Here is a 9334-nt window from a genome sequence, read left to right on the forward strand (position 1 = left end):
ATTGGATGTCATTTAATGCTTCGGCTAGGCAAAAAATCATAGGAAAAAAGTTAGTATGTACGGTGGAATAAAAATGTTGATGAGCCTACTGCACGTGGTATTCCCAGCTAGTCTCCCATGCAAGTACTAACTACGCCCGATGCAGCTTAACTTCAGTGATCGGACGAGAAATGGTGTATTCTGCAATGTGTTGGCAGTAGGCTGAATATTCGTCGGAATTGGATGTCGTTTAATGCTTCGGCTATGCAAAAAATCCCGCGAAAACGTTAGTATGTACGGTGGAATAAGAATGTTGATGAGCCTACTGCACGTGGTATTCCCAGCCGGTCTACCATGCAAGTACTAACCACGCCCGATGCAGCTTAACTTCAGTGATCGGACGAGAACTGGTGTATTCTGCAATAAGTTGGCAGTAGGCTGAATATTTGTCGGAATTGGATGTCGTTTAATGCTTCGGCTAGGCAAAAAATCCCGCGAACAAGTTAGTATGTACGGTGGAATAAAAATGTTGATGAGCCTACTGCATGTGGTATTCTCAGCCGGTCTCCCATGCAAGTACGAACCCCGCCCGATGCAGCTTAACTTCAGAGATCGGACGAGAACTGGTGTGTTCTGCAATGGTTTGGCAGTAGGCTGAATATTCGTCGGAATTGGATGTCGTTTAATGCTTCGGCTGTGCAAAAAATCCCGCGAAAAATTTGGTATGTACGGTGAAATAAAAATGTTGATAAGCCTACTGCATGTGGTATTCCCAGCCGGTCTACCATGCAAGTACTAACCACGACCGATGCAGCTTAACTTCAGTGATCGGACGAGAACTGGTGTATTCTGCATTGGTTTGGCAGTATGCTGAATATTTGTTGCAATTGGATGTCATTTAATGCTTCGGCTTGGCAAAAAATCATGGAAAAAAGTTAGTATGTACGGTGGAATAAAAATGTCCATAAGCACATGGTATTCCCAGCCGGTCTCCCATGCAAGTACTAACCACACCCGATGCAGCTTAACTTCAGTGATCGGACGAGAACTGGTGTATTTTGCAATGGTTTGGCAGTAGGCTGAACATTCGTTGGAATTGAATGTCATTTAATGCTACGGCTAGGCAAAAAATCATAGGAAAAACTTAGTATGTAATGTGGAATAAAAATGTTGATGAGTCTACTGCACGTGGTATTCCCAGCCGGTCTCACATGCAAGTACTAACCACGACCGATGCAGCTTAACTTCAGTGATCGGACGAGAACTGGTGTATTCTGCAATGGGTTGGCAGTAGGCTGAATATTCGTCAGAATTGGATGTCGTTTAATGCTTCGGCTATGCAAAAAATCCCGCGAAAAAGTTAGTATGTACGGTGGAATAAAAATGTTAATGAGCCTACTGCTTGTGGTATTATCAGCCGGTCTCCCATGCAAGTACTAACCACGTCTGGTGGGCTTAACTTCAGTGATCGGACGAGAACTGGTGTATTCTGCAATGGCTTGTCAGTAGGCTGAATATTCGTCGGAATTGGATGTAATTTAATACTTCGGCTAGGCAAAAAATCCCGGGAAAAGTTGGTATGTACGGTGGAATAAAAATGTTGATGAGCCTACTGCACGTGGTATTCCCAGCCGGTCTACCATGCAAGTACTAACCACGACCGATGCAGCTTAACTTCAGTGATCGGACGAGAACTGGTGTATTCTGCAATGGCTTGTCAGTAGGCTGAATATTCGTCGGAATTGGATGTAATTTAATGCTTCGGCTAGGCAAAAAATCATAGGAAAAAAGTTAGTATGTACGGTGGAATAAAAATGTTGATGAGCCTACTGCACGTGGTATTCCCAGCCGGTCTACCATGCAAGTACTAACCACGCCCGATGCAGCTTAACTTCAGTGATCGGACGAGAACTGGTGTATTCTGCAATAAGTTGGCAGTAGGCTGAATATTTGTCGGAATTGGATGTCGTTTAATGCTTCGGCTAGGCAAAAAATCCCGCGAACAAGTTAGTATGTACGGTGGAATAAAAATGTTGATGAGCCTACTGCATGTGGTATTCTCAGCCGGTCTCCCATGCAAGTACGAACCCCGCCCGATGCAGCTTAACTTCAGAGATCGGACGAGAACTGGTGTGTTCTGCAATGGTTTGGCAGTAGGCTGAATATTCGTCGGAATTGGATGTCGTTTAATGCTTCGGCTGTGCAAAAAATCCCGCGAAAAATTTGGTATGTACGGTGAAATAAAAATGTTGATAAGCCTACTGCATGTGGTATTCCCAGCCGGTCTACCATGCAAGTACTAACCACGACCGATGCAGCTTAACTTCAGTGATCGGACGAGAACTGGTGTATTCTGCATTGGTTTGGCAGTATGCTGAATATTTGTTGCAATTGGATGTCATTTAATGCTTCGGCTTGGCAAAAAATCATGGAAAAAAGTTAGTATGTACGGTGGAATAAAAATGTCCATAAGCACATGGTATTCCCAGCCGGTCTCCCATGCAAGTACTAACCACACCCGATGCAGCTTAACTTCAGTGATCGGACGAGAACTGGTGTATTTTGCAATGGTTTGGCAGTAGGCTGAACATTCGTTGGAATTGAATGTCATTTAATGCTACGGCTAGGCAAAAAATCATAGGAAAAACTTAGTATGTAATGTGGAATAAAAATGTTGATGAGTCTACTGCACGTGGTATTCCCAGCCGGTCTCACATGCAAGTACTAACCACGATCGATGCAGCTTAACTTCAGTGATCGGACGAGAACTGGTGTATTCTGCAATGGGTTGGCAGTAGGCTGAATATTCGTCAGAATTGGATGTCGTTTAATGCTTCGGCTATGCAAAAAATCCCGCGAAAAAGTTAGTATGTACGGTGGAATAAAAATGTTAATGAGCCTACTGCTTGTGGTATTATCAGCCGGTCTCCCATGCAAGTACTAACCACGTCTGGTGGGCTTAACTTCAGTGATCGGACGAGAACTGGTGTATTCTGCAATGGCTTGTCAGTAGGCTGAATATTCGTCGGAATTGGATGTAATTTAATACTTCGGCTAGGCAAAAAATCCCGGGAAAAGTTGGTATGTACGGTGGAATAAAAATGTTGATGAGCCTACTGCACGTGGTATTCCCAGTCGGTCTACCATGCAAGTACTAACCACGACCGATGCAGCTTAACTTCAGTGATCGGACGAGAACTGGTGTATTCTGCAATGACTTGTCAGTAGGCTGAATATTCGTCGGAATTGGATGTAATTTAATGCTTCGGCTAGGCAAAAAATCATAGGAAAAAAGTTAGTATGTACGGTGGAATAAAAATGTTGATGAGCCTACTGCACGTGGTATTCCCAGCTAGTCTCCCATGCAAGTACTAACTACGCCCGATGCAGCTTAACTTCAGTGATCGGACGAGAATTGGTGTATTCTGCAATGGGTTGGCAGTAGGCTGAATATTCGTCGGAATTGGATGTCGTTTAATGCTTCGGCTATGCAAAAAATCCCGCGAAAACGTTAGTATGTATGGTGGAATAAAAATGTTGATGAGCCTACTGCACGTGGTTTTCCCAGCCGGTCTACCATGCAAGTACTAACCACGCCCGATGCAGCTTAACTTCAGTGATCGGACGAGAACTGGTGTATTCTGCAATGAGTTGGCAGTAGGCTGAATATTAGTCGGAATTAGATGTCGTTTAATGCTTCGGCTATGCAAAAAATCCAGCGAAAACGTTAGTATGTATGGTGGAATAAAAATGTTGATGAGCCTACTGCACGTGGTTTTCCCAGCCGGTCTACCATGCAAGTACTAACCACGCCCGATGCAGCTTAACTTCAGTGATCGGACGAGAACTGGTGTATTCTGCAATGAGTTGGCAGTAGGCTGAATATTTGTCGGAATTGGATGTCGTTTAATGCTTCGGCTAGGCAAAAAATCCCGCGAACAAGTTAGTATGTACGGTGGAATAAAAATGTTGATGAGCCTACTGCATGTGGTAATCTCAGCCGGTCTCCCATGCAAGTACGAACCACGCCCGATGCAACTTAACTTCAGAGATCGGACGAGAACTGGTGTGTTCTGCAATGGTTTGGCAGTAGGCTGAATATTCGTCGGAATTGGATGTCGTTTAATGCTTCGGCTGTGCAAAAAATCCCGCGAAAAATTTGGTATGTACGGTGAAATAAAAATGTAGATAAGCCTACTGCATGTGGTATTCCCAGTCGATCTCCCATGCAAGTACTAACCATGCACGATGCAGATTAACTTCAGTAATCGGACGAGAACTGGTGTATTCTGCATTGGTTTGGCAGTATGCTGAATATTTGTTGCAATTGGATGTCATTTAATGCTTCGGCTTGGCAAAAAATCATGGAAAAAAGTTAGTATGTACGGTGGAATAAAAATGTCCATAAGCACATGGTATTCCCAGCCGGTCTCCCATGCAAGTACTAACCACACCCGATGCAGCTTAACTTCAGTGATCGGACGAGAACTGGTGTATTTTGCAATGGTTTGGCAGTAGGCTGAACATTCGTTGGAATTGAATGTCATTTAATGCTACGGCTAGGCAAAAAATCATAGGAAAAACTTAGTATGTAATGTGGAATAAAAATGTTGATGAGTCTACTGCACGTGGTATTCCCAGCCGGTCTCACATGCAAGTACTAACCACGACCGATGCAGCTTAACTTCAGTGATCGGACGAGAACTGGTGTATTCTGCAATGGGTTGGCAGTAGGCTGAATATTCGTCAGAATTGGATGTCGTTTAATGCTTCGGCTATGCAAAAAATCCCGCGAAAAAGTTAGTATGTACGGTGGAATAAAAATGTTGATGAGCCTACTGCTTGTGGTATTATCAGCCGGTCTCCCATGCAAGTACTAACCACGTCTGGTGGGCTTAACTTCAGTGATCGGACGAGAACTGGTGTATTCTGCAATGGCTTGTCAGTAGGCTGAATATTCGTCGGAATTGGATGTAATTTAATACTTCGGCTAGGCAAAAAATCCCGGGAAAAGTTGGTATGTACGGTGGAATAAAAATGTTGATGAGCCTACTGCACGTGGTATTCCCAGCCGGTCTACCATGCAAGTACTAACCACGACCGATGCAGCTTAACTTCAGTGATCGGACGAGAACTGGTGTATTCTGCAATGGCTTGTCAGTAGGCTGAATATTCGTCGGAATTGGATGTAATTTAATGCTTCGGCTAGGCAAAAAATCATAGGAAAAAAGTTAGTATGTACGGTGGAATAAAAATGTTGATGAGCCTACTGCACGTGGTATTCCCAGCTAGTCTCCCATGCAAGTACTAACTACGCCCGATGCAGCTTAACTTCAGTGATCGGACGAGAATTGGTGTATTCTGCAATGGGTTGGCAGTAGGCTGAATATTCGTCGGAATTGGATGTCGTTTAATGCTTCGGCTATGCAAAAAATCCCGCGAAAACGTTAGTATGTATGGTGGAATAAAAATGTTGATGAGCCTACTGCACGTGGTTTTCCCAGCCGGTCTACCATGCAAGTACTAACCACGCCCGATGCAGCTTAACTTCAGTGATCGGACGAGAACTGGTGTATTCTGCAATGAGTTGGCAGTAGGCTGAATATTTGTCGGAATTGGATGTCGTTTAATGCTTCGGCTAGGCAAAAAATCCCGCGAACAAGTTAGTATGTACGGTGGAATAAAAATGTTGATGAGCCTACTGCATGTGGTAATCTCAGCCGGTCTCCCATGCAAGTACGAACCACGCCCGATGCAACTTAACTTCAGAGATCGGACGAGAACTGGTGTGTTCTGCAATGGTTTGGCAGTAGGCTGAATATTCGTCCGTATTGTATGTCATTTAATGCTTCGTCTAAGCAAAAAATCATGGGAAAATGTTAGTATGTAATGTGGAATAAAAATGTTGATGAGCCTACTGCACGTGGTATTCTCAGCCGGTCTCCCATGCAAGTACTAACCACGCCCGATGCAGCTTAACTTCAGTGATCGGACGAGAACTGGTGTATTCTGCAATGGGTTGGCAGTAGGCTGAATATTCGTCGGAATTGGATGTCGTTTAATGCTTCGGCTGTGCAAAAAATCCCGCGAAAAATTTGGTATGTACGGTGAAATAAAAATGTTGATAAGCCTACTGCACGTGGTATTCCCAGCCGATCTCCCATGCAAGTACTAACCATGCACGATGCAGATTAACTTCAGTAATCGGACGAGAACTGGTGTATTCTGCATTGGTTTGGCAGTATGCTGAATATTTGTTGCAATTGGATGTCATTTAATGCTTCAGCTTGGCAAAAAATCATGGAAAAAAGTTAGTATGTACGGTGGAATAAAAATGTCCATCAGCACGTGGTATTCCCAGCCGGTCTCCCATGCAAGTACTAACCACACCCGATGCAGCTTAACTTCAGTGATCGGACGAGAACTGGTGTATTCTGCAATGGTTTGGCAGTAGACTGAACATTCGTCGGAATTGAATGTCATTTAATGCTACGGCTAGGCAAAAAATCATAGGAAAAACTTAGTATGTAATGTGGAATAAAAATGTTGATGAGCTTACTGCACGTGGTATTCCCAGCCGGTCTCCCATGCAAGTACTAACCACGACCGATGCAGCTTAACTTCAGTGATCGGATGAGAACTGGTGTATTCTGCAATGGGTTGGCAGTAGGCTGAATATTCGTCAGAATTGGATGTAGTTTAATGCTTCGGCTATGCAAAAAATCCCGCGAAAAAGTTAGTATGTACGGTGGAATAAAAATGTTGATGAGCCTACTGCTTGTGGTATTATCAGCCGGTCTCCCATGCAAGTACTAACCACGTCCGGTGGGCTTAACTTCAGTGATCAGACGAGAACTGGTGTATTCTGCAATGGCTTGTCAGTAGGCTGAATATTCGTCGGAATTGGATGTAATTTAATACTTCGGCTAGGCAAAAAATCCCGGGAAAAGTTGGTATGTACGGTGGAATAAAAATGTTGATGAGCCTACTGCACGTGGTATTCCCAGCCGGTCTACCATGCAAGTAGTAACCACGCCCGATGCAGCTTAACTTCAGTGATCGGACGAGAACTGGTGTGTTCTGCAATGGTTTGGCAGTAGGCTGAATAGTCGTCCGTATTGTATGTCATTTAATGCTTCGGCTAGGCAAAAAATCATGGAAAAAAGTTAGTATGTACGGTGGAATAAAAATGTTGATGAGCCTACTGCACGTGGTATTCCCTGCCAGTCTCCCATGCAAGTACGAACCACGCCCGATACAGCTTAACTTCAGTGATCGGACGAGAACTGGTGTGTTCTGCAATGGTTTGGCAGTAGGCTGAGCATTCGTCAGAATTGGATGTCGTTTAACGCTTCGGCTAGGCAAAAAATCCCGGGAAAAGTTGGTATGTACGGTGGAATAAAAATGTTGATAAGCCAACTGCACGTGGTATTCCCAGCCAGTCTCCCATGCAAGTACTAACCACGCCCGATGCAGCTTAACTTCAGTGATCGGACGAGAACTGGTGTATTCTGCAATGGTTTTGCAGTAGGCTGAATATTTGTCGCAATTGGATGTCATTTAATGCTTCGGCTAGGCAAAAAATCATAGGAAAAATTTAGTATGTAATGTGGAATAAAAAAGTTCATCAGCCTACTGCACGTGGTATTCTCAGCCGGTCTCCCATGCAAGTACTATCCATGCACGATGCAGATTAACTTGAGTGATCGAATGAGAACTGGTGTATTCCGCAATGGTTTGGCAGTATGCTGAATATTCGTCGCAATTGGATGTCATTTAATGCTTCGGCTAGGCACAAAAATCATGGAAAAAAGTTAGTATGTACGGTGGAATAAAAATGTTGATGAGCCTACTGCACGTGGTATTCCCTGCCAGTCTCCCATGCAAGTACGAACCACGCCCGATGCAGCTTAACTTCAGTGATCGGACGAGAACTGGTGTGTTCTGCAATTGTTTGGCAGTAGGCTGAATATTCGTCCGTATTGTATGTCATTTAATGCTTCGTCTAAGCAAAAAATCATGGGAAAATGTTAGTATGTAATGTGGAATAAACATGTTGATGAGTCTACTGCACGTGGTATTCCCAGCCGGTCTCCCATGCAAGTACTAACCACGTCCGATGCAGCTTAACTTCAGTGATCGGACGAGAACTGGTGTATTCTGCAATGAGTTGGCAGTGGGCTGAATATTTGTCGGAATTGGATGTCATTTAATGCTTCGGCTAGGCAAAAAATTCCGCGAACAAGTTAGTATGTACGGTGGAATAAAAATGTTGATGAGCCTACTGCATGTGGTATTCTCAGCCGGTCTCCCATGCAAGTACGAACCACGCCCGATGCAGCTTAACTTCAGAGATCGGACGAGAACTGGTGTGTTCTGCAATGGTTAGGCAGAAGGCTGAATATTCGTCCGTATTGTATGTCATTTAATGCTTCGTCTAAGCAAAAAATCATGGGAAAATGTTAGTATGTAATGTGGAATAAAAATGTTGATGAGCCTACTGCTTGTGGTATTATCAGCCGGTCTCCCATGCAAGTACTAACCACGTCCGGTGGGCTTAACTTCAGTGATCGGACGAGAACTGGTGTATTCTGCAATGGGTTGGCAGTAGGCTGAATATTCGTCGGAATTGGATGTAATTTAATACTTCGGCTAGGGAAAAAATGCCGGGAAAAAGTTAGTATGTACGGTGGAATAAAAATGTTGATGAGCCTACTGCACGTGGTATTCCCAGCCGGTCTACCATGCAAGTACTAACCACGCCCGATGCAGCTTAACTTCAGTGATCGGACGAGAACTGGCGTATTCTGCAATGGTTTGGCAGTAGGCTGAATATTCGTCGGAATTGAATGTCATTTAATGCTACAGCTAGGCAAAAAATCATAGGAAAAAGTTAGTATGTAATGTGGAACAAAAATGTTGATGAGCCTACTGCACGTGGTATTCCCAGCCGGTCTCCCATGCAAGTACTAACCACGCCTGATGCAGCTTAACTTCAGTGATCGGATGAGAACTGGTGTATTCTGCAATGGGTTGGCAGTAGGCTGAATATTCGTCGGAATTGGATGTCGTTTAATGCTTCGGCTATGCAAAAATTCCCGCGAAAAAGTTAGTATGTACGGTGGAATAAAAATGTTGATGAGCCTACTGCTTGTGGTATTATCAGCCGGTCTCCCATGCAAGTACTAACCACGTCCGGTGGGCTTAACTTCAGTGATCGGACGAGAACTGGTGTATTCTGCAATGGCTTGTCAGTAGGCTGAATATTCGTCGGAATTTGATGTAATTTAATACTTCGGCTAGGCAAAAAATCCCGGGAAAAAGTTAGTATGTATGGTGGATTAAAAATGTTGAT

The 9334-nt window shown here is 44.0% G+C and overlaps 33 pseudogenes; all 33 read right to left on the bottom strand.

The window, feature by feature from the left end:
* Positions 1–82: 82 nt before the first annotated feature.
* LOC146749708 (5S ribosomal RNA) lies at positions 83–202 on the bottom strand (annotated as a pseudogene).
* Positions 203–298: 96 nt separating this feature from the next.
* Positions 299–418, bottom strand: LOC146749709 (5S ribosomal RNA; annotated as a pseudogene).
* A 96-nt stretch (positions 419–514) lies between these two features.
* LOC146749710 (5S ribosomal RNA) lies at positions 515–634 on the bottom strand (annotated as a pseudogene).
* Positions 635–730: 96 nt separating this feature from the next.
* On the bottom strand, positions 731–850 carry LOC146749711 (5S ribosomal RNA; annotated as a pseudogene).
* A 305-nt stretch (positions 851–1155) lies between these two features.
* LOC146749712 (5S ribosomal RNA) lies at positions 1156–1275 on the bottom strand (annotated as a pseudogene).
* A 310-nt stretch (positions 1276–1585) lies between these two features.
* Positions 1586–1705, bottom strand: LOC146749713 (5S ribosomal RNA; annotated as a pseudogene).
* Positions 1706–1802: 97 nt separating this feature from the next.
* Positions 1803–1922, bottom strand: LOC146749714 (5S ribosomal RNA; annotated as a pseudogene).
* A 96-nt stretch (positions 1923–2018) lies between these two features.
* Positions 2019–2138, bottom strand: LOC146749715 (5S ribosomal RNA; annotated as a pseudogene).
* A 96-nt stretch (positions 2139–2234) lies between these two features.
* On the bottom strand, positions 2235–2354 carry LOC146749716 (5S ribosomal RNA; annotated as a pseudogene).
* A 305-nt stretch (positions 2355–2659) lies between these two features.
* On the bottom strand, positions 2660–2779 carry LOC146749717 (5S ribosomal RNA; annotated as a pseudogene).
* Positions 2780–3089: 310 nt separating this feature from the next.
* On the bottom strand, positions 3090–3209 carry LOC146749718 (5S ribosomal RNA; annotated as a pseudogene).
* A 97-nt stretch (positions 3210–3306) lies between these two features.
* On the bottom strand, positions 3307–3426 carry LOC146749719 (5S ribosomal RNA; annotated as a pseudogene).
* A 96-nt stretch (positions 3427–3522) lies between these two features.
* LOC146749720 (5S ribosomal RNA) lies at positions 3523–3642 on the bottom strand (annotated as a pseudogene).
* Positions 3643–3738: 96 nt separating this feature from the next.
* Positions 3739–3858, bottom strand: LOC146749721 (5S ribosomal RNA; annotated as a pseudogene).
* Positions 3859–3954: 96 nt separating this feature from the next.
* On the bottom strand, positions 3955–4074 carry LOC146749722 (5S ribosomal RNA; annotated as a pseudogene).
* A 521-nt stretch (positions 4075–4595) lies between these two features.
* On the bottom strand, positions 4596–4715 carry LOC146749723 (5S ribosomal RNA; annotated as a pseudogene).
* A 310-nt stretch (positions 4716–5025) lies between these two features.
* LOC146749724 (5S ribosomal RNA) lies at positions 5026–5145 on the bottom strand (annotated as a pseudogene).
* A 97-nt stretch (positions 5146–5242) lies between these two features.
* LOC146749725 (5S ribosomal RNA) lies at positions 5243–5362 on the bottom strand (annotated as a pseudogene).
* Positions 5363–5458: 96 nt separating this feature from the next.
* Positions 5459–5578, bottom strand: LOC146749726 (5S ribosomal RNA; annotated as a pseudogene).
* A 96-nt stretch (positions 5579–5674) lies between these two features.
* Positions 5675–5794, bottom strand: LOC146749727 (5S ribosomal RNA; annotated as a pseudogene).
* A 96-nt stretch (positions 5795–5890) lies between these two features.
* On the bottom strand, positions 5891–6010 carry LOC146749728 (5S ribosomal RNA; annotated as a pseudogene).
* A 96-nt stretch (positions 6011–6106) lies between these two features.
* On the bottom strand, positions 6107–6226 carry LOC146749729 (5S ribosomal RNA; annotated as a pseudogene).
* An 89-nt stretch (positions 6227–6315) lies between these two features.
* On the bottom strand, positions 6316–6435 carry LOC146749730 (5S ribosomal RNA; annotated as a pseudogene).
* A 96-nt stretch (positions 6436–6531) lies between these two features.
* On the bottom strand, positions 6532–6651 carry LOC146749731 (5S ribosomal RNA; annotated as a pseudogene).
* A 310-nt stretch (positions 6652–6961) lies between these two features.
* On the bottom strand, positions 6962–7081 carry LOC146749732 (5S ribosomal RNA; annotated as a pseudogene).
* A 96-nt stretch (positions 7082–7177) lies between these two features.
* Positions 7178–7297, bottom strand: LOC146749733 (5S ribosomal RNA; annotated as a pseudogene).
* A 95-nt stretch (positions 7298–7392) lies between these two features.
* LOC146749734 (5S ribosomal RNA) lies at positions 7393–7512 on the bottom strand (annotated as a pseudogene).
* A 96-nt stretch (positions 7513–7608) lies between these two features.
* Positions 7609–7728, bottom strand: LOC146749735 (5S ribosomal RNA; annotated as a pseudogene).
* A 97-nt stretch (positions 7729–7825) lies between these two features.
* LOC146749736 (5S ribosomal RNA) lies at positions 7826–7945 on the bottom strand (annotated as a pseudogene).
* Positions 7946–8041: 96 nt separating this feature from the next.
* On the bottom strand, positions 8042–8161 carry LOC146749737 (5S ribosomal RNA; annotated as a pseudogene).
* Positions 8162–8257: 96 nt separating this feature from the next.
* On the bottom strand, positions 8258–8377 carry LOC146749738 (5S ribosomal RNA; annotated as a pseudogene).
* Positions 8378–8688: 311 nt separating this feature from the next.
* Positions 8689–8808, bottom strand: LOC146749739 (5S ribosomal RNA; annotated as a pseudogene).
* Positions 8809–8904: 96 nt separating this feature from the next.
* On the bottom strand, positions 8905–9024 carry LOC146749740 (5S ribosomal RNA; annotated as a pseudogene).
* Positions 9025–9334: the final 310 nt, after the last annotated feature.

This window comes from Saccoglossus kowalevskii, chromosome 2 (assembly GCF_978046115.1).
Source record: "Saccoglossus kowalevskii chromosome 2, keSacKowa6.1, whole genome shotgun sequence".
Lineage (NCBI taxonomy): Eukaryota > Metazoa > Hemichordata > Enteropneusta > Harrimaniidae > Saccoglossus > Saccoglossus kowalevskii.